Genomic DNA, 12,408 nt, shown 5'->3' with positions numbered 1-12,408 from the left:
TGTGATCATTACCTAAAACCTTTGGTACAGAACACCTCAACGTATCTCAAAGACACCAAAAATCTGCTACAATTGCTTGGACAAGTCACCTTTGCAGAAGACTCTATCATCCTAGTCACACTTGACATTGAAAGTCTTTACACGAGTATTCCCCAGGACGATACCCTCAGAGTCATGGGAAGAGCTCTAGACTCTATTGAGTGGAACTATAAAACACCTAAGGAATTCATAGTACAATGTGCAACGATGGCTTTGAAAGAAAATTATTTTGAATATCAAGGGGAACTCTACCTCCAAAGCACAGGTACGTCTACGGGAAGTACCTTTGCTCCTAGTATTGCCGGACTTTATGTCCATGATTTTGAGACAAAGCATATTTTACCCACCAACAATCCCTACCACTCCTCCATAGGATTATGGAAGAGGTATATTGACGACATCCTCCTGATCTGGAAGGACGATGAGACCAACCTCGAACAATTCTTAACCTGGATAAACACTCGAGACCCTTACCTGAAATTTACCAACTGCTCCAGTAAAGAGACAGTGGTATTTCGAGATGTAATCATCACAGTAAGTGGCACTGTTTTAACAACTAAAACACATTATAAACCTACAGCCAAAAACAATTTGTTAGAATTCTCGAGTTTTCATCCTAGGCCTTTGAGGGAGAACCTACCCTACGGCCAATACCTTAGGATACGTAGGAACTGCAGTGACATTAGGGACTACAAAACCCAAGCAGCAGACCTCACTGAAAGACTAAAATCAAGGGGTTACCCGACAAAGATCCTGGACAAAGGAAACAAACGCGCCAGAAATCAACCCCGTGAAGCACTCCTTGAAGACACTGTCAAGGATTCCTCCAACATACCATTAACATGTGTAACCACATATAGTTCCATTTCAGATGCCATGAAAAAATCTGTCAACAGACACTGGAGGATCATAACGAGTAACAAAAAGACCTGGGAGAAACCACTCTTCTCTTTCAAAAAAGGTATGAGCTTGAAAGACTCTTTGGTACATACACGCCCTAAAACAAACGTGTCTAACACCCTAAATGAGAGGTCCGTCATGTATGCTTGGGGTCTCCCCCCAGTGACTGGACATTATCCCTGCTCAAATTGCAGTGTATGCCACTTGACAACCCATACGAAACAACTCTCATTGGAACCAGGGAAAACATGGATACAGAGGGCACACACCAACTGCAACTCTACAAACGTAGTCTACCTTATAACATGTCCTTGTCAGAAGAACTACGTAGGAACAACAACACGCAAGGTAAAACAGCGCATCTGCGAACACCGGAGCAACATTAGATGTCGTAAGTCAACAACTAAGATGAGCGAACATTTCCTCCAACAGAACCATACGCCCAATGATCTTCGCTGGACAATTATCGAACAGATCACCACGGAAAGAAATACTGCCAGCGTTCTTTTCGAGAAAGAACAACGCTGGGTATACAGATTGGGAACTCATATCAATGGACTGAATGACCAAATACCATGGTCTTCAGTGCTCAAACGATAATGACCCACCGACAGAGTTCTGCCAACTACCTCTTCCAATAACTGTTACTCCCAATTCTTCTTCCTTTTTTTCAATACGTTAGGCTACTGATGTGTTCAATGCAATCACCTCAGTAGTTCCCATAATCTATAAATCAACTACTCCTTTCTTAATTAACAAAAAATATATATACATTATTATATATTTTTTTCGCCCCTCTGCCATATTGAGTATTAGTCGACCGTGTCCCCGGTCTCCCGTTCTTCTAAATATATGGCAATAGACCATCGGCTTACTGTTCCAGCCTGGCCCCCTCTTCTTTCACTTGATAAATAGAGCCCCTTTCCACGCCTCATCCGCGCTAGAGCTTTGCGGTTGCGTTGACTACCAAGCGAGGGCTTGTATTCCAAGTCTCGCTTTCAATCTAACCGGTGAGTGGAGGCCCACACGCGAACGTCACATCACGCTTGCCTCGCCTCACTTCCACCGATTGGCTGCCCCCGCGGCCCAGCCACGCCCCCTGCCCCGCCGTCACTCCTCTTTACCGCTTTTCCGCTTCCGGGACCCTATCCACGGGGTCCGGTAGCAGGAGTCGCTAGGTGACGAGCGGGTGTTTGGCGTTGCAGGCTAAGTAACCTATAACCTGTGTTTCTCTTCCTTTTTTCATGCATCTTACCTCTATGTCCCTTTACAGGGCGTGCCATTGTCGCCACCACCCCCCTCCCGAGGCCCATGGGGTGTGGATCTTTTAAGTAACAAGTGAGAATTCCTCTACTTATTTTAATCTTTGATTACAGTTAAGCCATCATTACATCACCACGAGCCCTGCATTCGGGCACATTGATCGCTGAACCACGAGTGATGTCTAATTAACTATCCTGTCAATCGGCGATTTCTCTATGCCTTAGTGCATGCCCCAAGACTGCCTGAGTTCCAGGACAGCGTTTCAGGCACTAATATAGCATTATATGGCACCACAGGCACGCATATTGACTAGCCCAAGCACAGTGTACAGAGACCATTTGTGCAACAACTATCAATACCTATCATACTAACTTTATGTCGGATTCTTCTTTGTGTGTTTGTCAATTTTCCTTTCAGACCACAGGTTTCCTCTAATCCGAAGGAACACTCACTTTTTCTGGTTTGTTCTATTTGCACCCGTTTTTACACCGAAGTTTAACTTTCACGTCCTCTGGCAAGGGTGAGCCTTAGCGCGCCCACACCACCGAGGTACATTGTTATACGGTCCTGATGAAAGCCCAGTAAAATTTACACATAGACGGGCAGAAACATGTCGACCCCACTTTAAGTGGAAATACCCAACACATTAGTTGGTAAATTTCCCGACACATATATTTTTATTAATGTCTGGCTGACCACAGAATAAAGTTTTTTTGCTTGGTACAGCTTGTGACATTTTTTAATCCACACTATCTTTTCACACTATTGTCACAAAAAACAAGCTCCGCAGTAATCTGGCGTTGTAGCACACCAAGGAGGCATTCGGCTTCTCCTGGTGGGCCCGATGATGAAGCATGTCACCACCCAGGGTGGTGAGTGAGGGCTTCAAAAGAAATCTCTACAGGACTTCTATTGCAAACTAATAGGCTGATTTCGTCCTTCTCTAGTACTGTGCTTAATAAAACTTTACTCTCACAAAACTCTTTTGTTGTTTGACATACACTTACCTGGGGGACTGAGAGTGTCTCTTCCCTCTCTCTCAAGTTGTTTGAATCTATCTATCATCCCATTTTCATTATTAGAACACATCTGATCTCATTGAAAATTAAAACAGCAGGGACAAAAGGGTAAAAACATCAAAGTGGGCCAAGAGAAAATTCTTAAGAACCAGCCTGGTCATACAGAAGGGAATTATATATAATATGGGGGTCCCCAATACATCACTGCAGTCTGGGAACAATGCATCAACCATAATAAAAGGGCTGATTGATGAAAGGAATACAGAAAAAGGGAAATGGGACTAGGACACAGCTAAAATCCCCAATAACTAGGCACAATGCGACATTGATCAGGGGAGAAGTGGCAAAAGAAACATCTATAGTGTAGTGTAGTTCCTATTTTCCCAATAGGCTCTGCGCATTGGAATAGTACCTACAGCAGTAAAGGCCTAGGCCAGACGTTAACTAGGTCTACTACTGTCGATACTAGACTTAATTTTTGGGTTTGCCAGCTAAGCTCAGAGTTCGCTAGAAACTTTCTCGAATGTTCAAGGAAGGATTAACTTCCCTGATTAGACAAGAAGGGATTTAGTTTCTGACAACCATAGAACATGACAACTTTGCTCTCCCCTAATCAAGAGTCAATCTCCAGAGTCGTGTGAGCACAAGGCAATTATTTTACTCAGTCAGTACGTGCATTCTTAGTCTCATCAGAATGTAGAGAAAAGGAAGAGACGGGCGTATTCAATAAAAGGTGTTATTTATTGATCAGTCTCTTTTCTCGTACAAGAGAAATGGATCGATATTATTGCGATACTTATAGTTAAGTAAAGTGCATACATTAAAAGCAATAGTATAAAATAATACTGTAAAAACATTGATATGGTTTCTGAGCCATATGATGTTTAAAATGATTAAAATATATTTACATACACATATACATTTGACTAAACGTACTCAACTGGTGTTTCTAAATACGCCTACCCCGTGTACCTGACCTAAGTCTAATGCGTGGGCGGGAATAGAAAGTTACAGTTTAAGTTAAGTTTGTTTTTGCCAAGTGAATAACTAAAGAATTCTCTAGGAGGGGTTATTCAGTTCTGTACCTGGAATTTAGGATGAATGAGGAATGGTATCTCTTTCTCTGCTCTCGATATTCCAGGCTGCCTGCGAGGGCTGCCCAGAAGCGCCGGTGCTGGGTCTCTCGGCTTGAGATAGCAGCGCGTCTCTCAGCGCGTCAGGAAGGCGGGGCTGCTGCCTGCGGGGTCTGCTTCTGCTCTCTGCTTCGGCAAGTATGGCTGCTCCGTCTTGTCACCACGTGTGTGTTTTGCATAGGGCAAGATCGGCAATATTTATACCTTAAAGGTGCCGGGATTGACGTAAGGATGGACATAGGTACGTCAATAAAGATGTCATACGACTTGCTCGTTAGCACATTCTTTACTAAAGTTCTCTGTGAAATCAAAACAATGGCCGCACGGATTATCCAGGTTGTCATAGGTTTGATTTGTTATGAGAACGTCGTATGCCTTATCAGGGGCTGGAGGAATATCGCTTGTCTAATTAGATCTCAAGCGTTATGACCTAATCAGATAACACGTTCCTGTGCCGTAGTGTGACTGCGTCAGATAACGGTATCTGCATCATGGGGAATTTCTTGCCTCATGGGCTGACTGTTAGTTAACTAGCTAGGTAGTTTAACCAGAATAGGGTCAGGAATAGGGGGATCGATTCAGAACCTATAGAAATACACGACACCCACTCCACGCTAACTATGGTCATATCTACTAATCTATGCATAGTATAACCTAGTACAACATACTATAGAGTATAGTGTATACCTTACCACCCCAAAATACATAAATGCATTTTGAAATTTTCAAATATACTGAAAAATTGCAGTCATATATATCGTATGCACTTAAGCTATGAATCAAATGCAAAAGTAAACACGCATTGTTATGCATTATTGTTTGTTGGTATATGATAAATACACATGAAATGGCTCTTAATATGGCTATACAGAAAAAAAGTCGAAACCATTTCATCACATAAAATATACTGTGAACATACCAGTGGGCAGCTAAAGTCTATATAAAGTCTATAAAGAATCTAAAAAAATAGAAATCTTAGTTCTCTAGGAATAGTTTCTTACTTTAAGCAGAAGATCAGTGTCCCGGGAAAAAATATATAGAAAAATATTTTAGGGGCTTGCTGAAAAAAGTTGCTGTCCGTGAACTGGATTGTAATTGTTCATGTGACTTTATTTTTAAAGTTGAAGGCCGAATTCAGGGAACGCCGTGTGCTAGTTTACTCAAAAGTCTCTATTTCTGTTCCGGAGAGAACATCATATCATTCAGGCTTTCGAAAAAACTGTCAACAGCTTCATGGGAAAGTTCCACTAAGTCGGAAATAGGGGTAACCATGCATTCATGCGCATGATTGTCTCCATTGACATTCTGATTTGCATTGCTGACAGAAGGTCGTACCTGTTCGATGCTGCTTTCATCTTGAACTTCACTACTCTTCAATCGCAGTGGTGAAGATTCCAGGAATGCCGTCATCAGAATTGGCAGCCTTTGAGGGCAGCACAGTGCGTGAACCTTGGTAGGAACCAACAGTGTATCTGCATCCACCGGCGCATCCGATTGTAGCGTCAGACAGGTGTCTAACACGCATTCTTCTCCGCATAGCAGACACCTTAGTACAGGTAAAACACACCTTTGCCACATTGGTCGAAATGATAGAAACCAAGTCATGTTTAGGTCTCTAAGCCGGGAGAGTCCCAGGATTTTTGATATCCGGTCCCGGTATCCAATGGCTAGGATCGTATCTTCCATTGTCGTGAGATTTTGTTCTGTGACATGGGTTGCCATAACGAAAAATAAGGACTAGGAATAGGATTCCTGCAATTAGTCCTAGGATCAGGGGAAGTCCGCCAAAAATCGAATGGACGAAGTCTGGAAAAATACCCAGTATGGCTTTGAATGGTGTTAATGCCATCGAAAATACTGTCTTAAATACCTTTGAGACCCCTGTGGTATCAGAAATATTTAAGATTTCGCTCAGGATTTCCGCGAAATGTACGGGGGAATTGGTTGATAATAATGTATGTATCTCTGCAGTCGTCCTTGCGACTTGTAGATCATACGTTTCTTTAGATGACGTGAGCCTTGTAGGCGTCTGAAGAAGCACTGTTTTCATTCTGCTTAAAGTGTCTATTCGAATAGAAGTAATTTTCAGACCGGGCCATGCCCTTGCCTCCCTGTCTGGAAAGGAGCTGGGGAACAAAGAACGTCCACAGCACTTGACCTTCGCCGTCGTAGTGACGAGATAAGGAGTCCCGGGCATAAGACTACAGCATCTGCGGTCTACAATAAGAATGTAACTCCCATTATAGAGTCTTTGAAAGAATGGTTCTATTTCAGTTGCAGGTGCGCCTTGCTGGTGACATGAAAGGTTGTATGAATTTCCTTCACAGGCTCCGTGCAAACTAATACCGTTACACAGAAGCGTGCCGCTCAGTGACATAGCACAATTGTTGCCACTAAGAAACACTTTCTGTCCTTTGTTACTGACACATGCATGTGAATAGGGCAGGTTCCAAGTTGTTTTAAGGTACCCTTTTCCCAATTTCTCGTACATGCCAGCCTGTATATATTTTTGGCAGTATTGAAACCTGAAGGTTGAGATTGGAATATTTATGATTCCGTGTATTATCCATTCACTGACAGGTCGTTCTGACATTGTCATTGGTAATCTTTCTAGTTTTTCAATGCTCAAGATTGTATAATCAGCACCCTTCTGCGCCATACCGATTTGTCTATCAGTAAGGTTAAAGATTTGGAATAGTGACGTTGTGTTGATTAAACGCCAAGGCACATAGCCTGAACGCAGATTTTGTAACGTCCAACCAAGCTGTACAATAGAACGCAATTGTGACTGACCATGTTGTAATAATAGTAAGTCTTGCGATAATATATCGATTGCTGAAGACACAATGCTGTCCAATGAAAAAATTCTGGAGGACAGAGTCATTAACCCATTGTCCACTACAGAAAGTGATTTTTCCAAATTAATACGGTCAATTTCCCGTATTCTTTCTGCTGTCTCAATTTGAGTAACCTTCCAGGCCTCATTGTATGCTGCATATACAGAGGCTGCTATGAAACGCTTATGACGCTGTTTGCGTGGTCCCAGTATGAAATCACGCAAGTCAGCACCATCAGTAAGTAAAGTTAGGTGTTGCTTAATTTCAGGCAGTGTGGAAGTTTGTAGCCATTGAAGGCATAATTTGCCCACACTGTAGGTTGTTATTATCCCTGGGTGATGTCTTTGGGGATATCTAGGGTCTGGCCTGGTCATTTTGAAACCCTGTGTTTTATTCAGGAATCTATCTTGACAGTTATTTGTATCTGTGGGCCAGATCAACCATTGTTTCCAATCAGGATGTGTTCTGTTTTGGTTAAGTATATGGTTTATGTCTATTCCTTCATCTGTATCAGAGTTATTGCTAAACATTGTTGGCTTTGGAATAGATAGGTTATTTAAATCTTTGATTTTTGCTAGGCCAAGACAGGTGGTTTGTTGGACGGTGTCATTTAAAAATATCATTTGTTCTGGGATCATGCAGGCTCTAAACAAAGCTTCTAAACCCTGTACTTGCCATTCTTTTGTACCCCAAACACTTTTCAAATCAACATGTTTGTCCCAATAATCAAATCCAAAAGTATTCATTTTTTCAAAGAAAGAATCCGAATATATCAATTTTGTGTTGGTTATCATGGTTTTCATCCCTGTCTTGTTTGACAATTTGTAATAAAATGTTTCAGCATTAGTTATGTTAAAACCTGAAAAATATGAATATTTGTCATATACGGTTCTAGAGCTCCCTTTTGGAGGTGTAGCACAATGTTCCCATTGATTATAACTTAAAACATTTCTAGGTTGTGCAGATTTATGCAAGAAATGGTTACCATAGTGGTTATAGCAATACATACTATCATAATTTGTAGAACCCTGCAAATAATCATGTTTTGTAAATTTAGCAGACATTACTAAGTCAGACATCATATTGTTAATACTTTCAAAGTCCCAATCATCAGCAAATGAGTTTGGTTTTGCAAAGTCACTCAAAGAGATCTTGATTTGGTGTGGATATTTCAGGATCTCGACCGGACCATAAATTTCATAGTCAGTATTGTCCCAGGCTACCCCACCAGGTATTGGAATTGCTGTGAAGTTGGCTGAAGAAAGTTCTGAAGAAAGTTCTCGTTTCTCGACGTGTGAAGATGTGTGCGGTTTGAGGACCAAGTTGATGTTCTGACTTGCTGTGTCCATTTTAGCATATTTTCCCTCAATGAAGCGTCCCAAGGTAAATACCATGATGAGCCAAAGTATGAGGATAAATGCACCAAAACCCACCCAAAATTCAATCCATGGAGAAATCAGATATGTTTCTTTTAGTTGTTTCAAAAGTTCCTTCGCTTTGTCTTTAAAGGATTTTGATGATGGCTGTGTCTTTTGTTCGCTGAAACCGTCAGAGGAATCATCGAAGTTGATGAAGTAACCGGATGCAGTTCTGTCAATTGTTCCAATTGGTTCAGGATTTTTGTTTCTTGCATTTTCACTTGGTACTTCTGTATAGATTGGTGTGTCTCTACTAAATGTCTTTATTTGGGTTTTCAGAGGTCTAAGTTCTATTGCATTGTTGCATAGTCCTTGTTGTTCTTCTGTAGGCGTTTCGAATGTGATGAGCCTCTTTGATAGGACCTCTGTACTGGTAGCAAACCTTGGTGTTCTGCTACTTATTGGGAGTCCACTTGGCCTACTGTTTGTTATCGGCCACATGTTGTGGTTTTACCAGGTCGATGGATACAACTCGGTTCTCCTTTTTTCCAGCAAGTGGCGGTAGTACAACTGATCTTGTCCCGTTGACAGACAAGACAGGAACTGCTTTTCTGTAAGAAGGCCCAAATTCCTTCTTTACCGCGATCTTCTCCCTGACTAGATCCCCGACTTTTGGAATCCAGACAGGTCTTGCTGGGACAGGTGGTGATTCTTCAGTGGTTGTTGGCTGTTGTTTCAACTGTATGTTGCTCAGGTCTTTTCTTGTTTTGTTTAAGTCCTGCAAAATAGCCAAACGGTCTTTGACATCAAAGGTTTTTTCTATTACCACTGAAGTCTGACTATCAAGGTCAGAGATCAACATCCTAGTTCCGAATAATAATTCGTACGGACTGAATCCCTTCAGAGAATTTCTTGGCAAGTTATTTAGACTACGTTGGACACTTATTAGATGTTTGACCCACCAAGCTCCCGAACCTAGTATCCTTTCTATTATAGATTGCTTTCTGTCTTGGTTTTTTCTTTACACCATCCCATACCCTCAGGAAGGAAGTGAGAAGATTCCCGCTGGGCTGTGCTCATTTGGCCATTCTTTCCCCCCCCAGGCTGGATTGCCTGAGAAAAGGAAAAAAAAATGGTCGAACGTAACATGCTCTTAGCGTATATGCCATTTAGACTCGCAAATCTTGTATAACAGTCCGGACGTCAGCCGAGTGCTGTGGATCTACATTATAAGTGGGAACTAGCCTTTATATGTTAATCGCAAGCCATTCTTTTTAGTGGAGATGTTATCTGCCTTGATACGACGAGGTATTAAACTGCTTCTCTCCCCACTGCGATCTCTGTTGCAGTTTGGGCAGTTTTTTACAAACATGGTGTAGTGCAGGCTCATGCCTGGCCACCAGTACCGTGATTGTAATTCTTCCAGAGAATCTTTTAATTTAAGGTGTCTGTGACCCTCGCCCATGTGTGCGTCTGCGATTAACAAGTTTCTCCTGTCCATGTTTGGAATCACTCTATCCCCCACTCCAGGGATTCGAGCAAAAGGGACGGAGTTTGCATCGATTATGTATGTAAAATTGAGTGGATAGTTGATCGGTAACGCTGAGCAGTCGCCTTTTGATGACGTTTTCACCGCCAGCAATGTTTCGCCGTCAATGTATTTTAATGTACGCTTTTTTCGATCTACGGGAGCCGATTTAGTGGCTGCCGCTGCGGCTGTCTCAGCCAATGAATTCCCCACAACGTGAACGCCATCACGCTGATGACTCAGTGAGTGAGTCACGTGAGTCTTTGGTAGTTCTTTCTTCAAAAGAGCTATTTGTTCCCAGAGAAGTCTTTGCTTTATTGGTGCATCTGTGTCATCTTTGTAACCGTTCTGAATCCATGTCTGCAAATCCTTGTTATATGCTTTGACGCAGAAATATGAATCTGACACTATAAGCGTCGGGAATTCGCGATCCGCATTATCTAGCGCCATTTTCAAAGCTAATATTTCAGTTTGCAGTTCTGAATTAGTTTCTACTGAGTGTGATTTTGTTAATAGAGGTCTTAGTTTACCTCCGTGCCACACTTCTTTTGTAATCTCACATGTGGGATTGTATGCATGTTCTCCCCAAACGGAGGGTTGAGCATGTCCGTCTGTATAGATTACACAGGCGTAATGTCTTAGAGGCAGAATGTCAATTGGCAGAGGATACGTTTTTTCATATTTTAGATTTTTCAATTCTTCTAGTTCTGGATCAAAGAAGTAGTATACTTTGTCCGTTGTGATTGAATTTACCCATTGCAACCAATCTGGATCCAATGTTGTTGTTGGTAAATTACACGGTGTTGTTAATGCCTCGAAGGCTGATTCAGCTGTTCTGACTGTGATATGTCGACCATCAGCTATGTCTTTTTCTCTAGCTATTGCGGTTTGAACTGCTTGAACCATTTTTCCTTTGTTGCTGAATCTCTGTTCAGCTTTTGTGTACAAATGTGATTTGAATGCAATTGGTACCTTTTCTCCCTCATTAGAGGTCAGGTATGTGTATCCGCATTTCCCTGGGATGACTCGGATCACAAGGTTGCGTGTATTATCACGGGTTTCTAATTTTGTTTTAATTAGCATGTCTGTTTGTAAGGATCTCAAAATTTCTGTGTGAGTTTGAGTCCAACTGGATCTTTTAAAGTCTGGTTTAATTAGATCGTAAAGGGGCTTGACCCTTTCTGCGTAATTAGCAATGTAAGTTCTTCCGAAATTTAGGAAGCCTAGAATTGACTGTAGGTTTTTTAGTGTTTTAGGAGCTTGGATTACGGCACATTTCTCTAGGAAATTGTCTGCCAGGCTTTTGCCTTCACTTGATAACTCATATCCTAAGAATAGGACCGTCAGATGGGCAATTCTGGACTTTTTGAAGTTGAATTTGTAACCCTCTGCAGCGAAACCAAGTATTATGGTGTTCACTCTTTTCAAGTGAGTTTCCAAGTCATCATCTGTTAAGTAAATGTCATCGACATAAGATAATGCTTCATCATCATATTGTTGTAGTAATTCTGTTACTCTCGCTGAGAATACCCCCGGGCTATTCTTGTACCCCTGGGCTAACCGACAAAATTGTTTTTGAGTGCCATTTACTGAGAATGCAGTTAAATATCTGCTCTCTGGTGCTATGTTTTGACAAAAGAATCCGTTGGAGATGTCCAAGGTTGTTTTGTATTTTTTGCGCACTATGTTATTCATTAGTGCAGCACTGTGTGAGTTTTGCACTGCAAAAGTTTTGCAACATGTGTTAAGGTGTCGGTAATCCAAAACTAGACGGTACGAATTGTCTGGTTTGGAGACCGGAAACAAAGGATTGTTCATTTGTGAGGTGCAAGTTTCAATCACCCCTTGGTATTCTAGCTGATCTAGTATTTCATTTACTTGTTTTTTAGCTTCTTGCTTAATTGGGTACTGCCTTTGTGCAGTTGGTTGTGATTTTAACTGGACTTTGTGAGGAGGAGAATCCTCATCCCATCCTACGTGATTTTTATATAAAGCAGGTGCTAAGGCCACTGCCCACTTTCTAGCAAGTGTGTATTTTTTATGAATCGGTATTTGATTCGAGAAGGCAGGCATAATTACTTCTTCGCCATGAGGGCACTCCCTGACAAACTCCGGTGGCCAGTCTTTTTCAGCTAGAAGGATGTCATAGCCCTTGGATAGGTTATCCCAAAATAGTCCCCTTATTTTCCTAGTCTTATCTCCCTCTATACGTAATGTTATCTCGTATATTTTGTGGGGCTTGCTAACTCTGGTATCTGCAGTTTCCACTTGAAGGTATTCATTCGTGTCCACTGTCTCCAGATGATTCATAAGGACTTTGCGAGCTATGCT

The sequence above is a fragment of the Lissotriton helveticus genome, chromosome 2_1, assembly GCF_964261635.1.
Source record: "Lissotriton helveticus chromosome 2_1, aLisHel1.1, whole genome shotgun sequence".
Taxonomy (NCBI): Eukaryota; Metazoa; Chordata; class Amphibia; order Caudata; family Salamandridae; genus Lissotriton; species Lissotriton helveticus.
Note: the sequence above shows the minus strand (reverse complement) of the source record.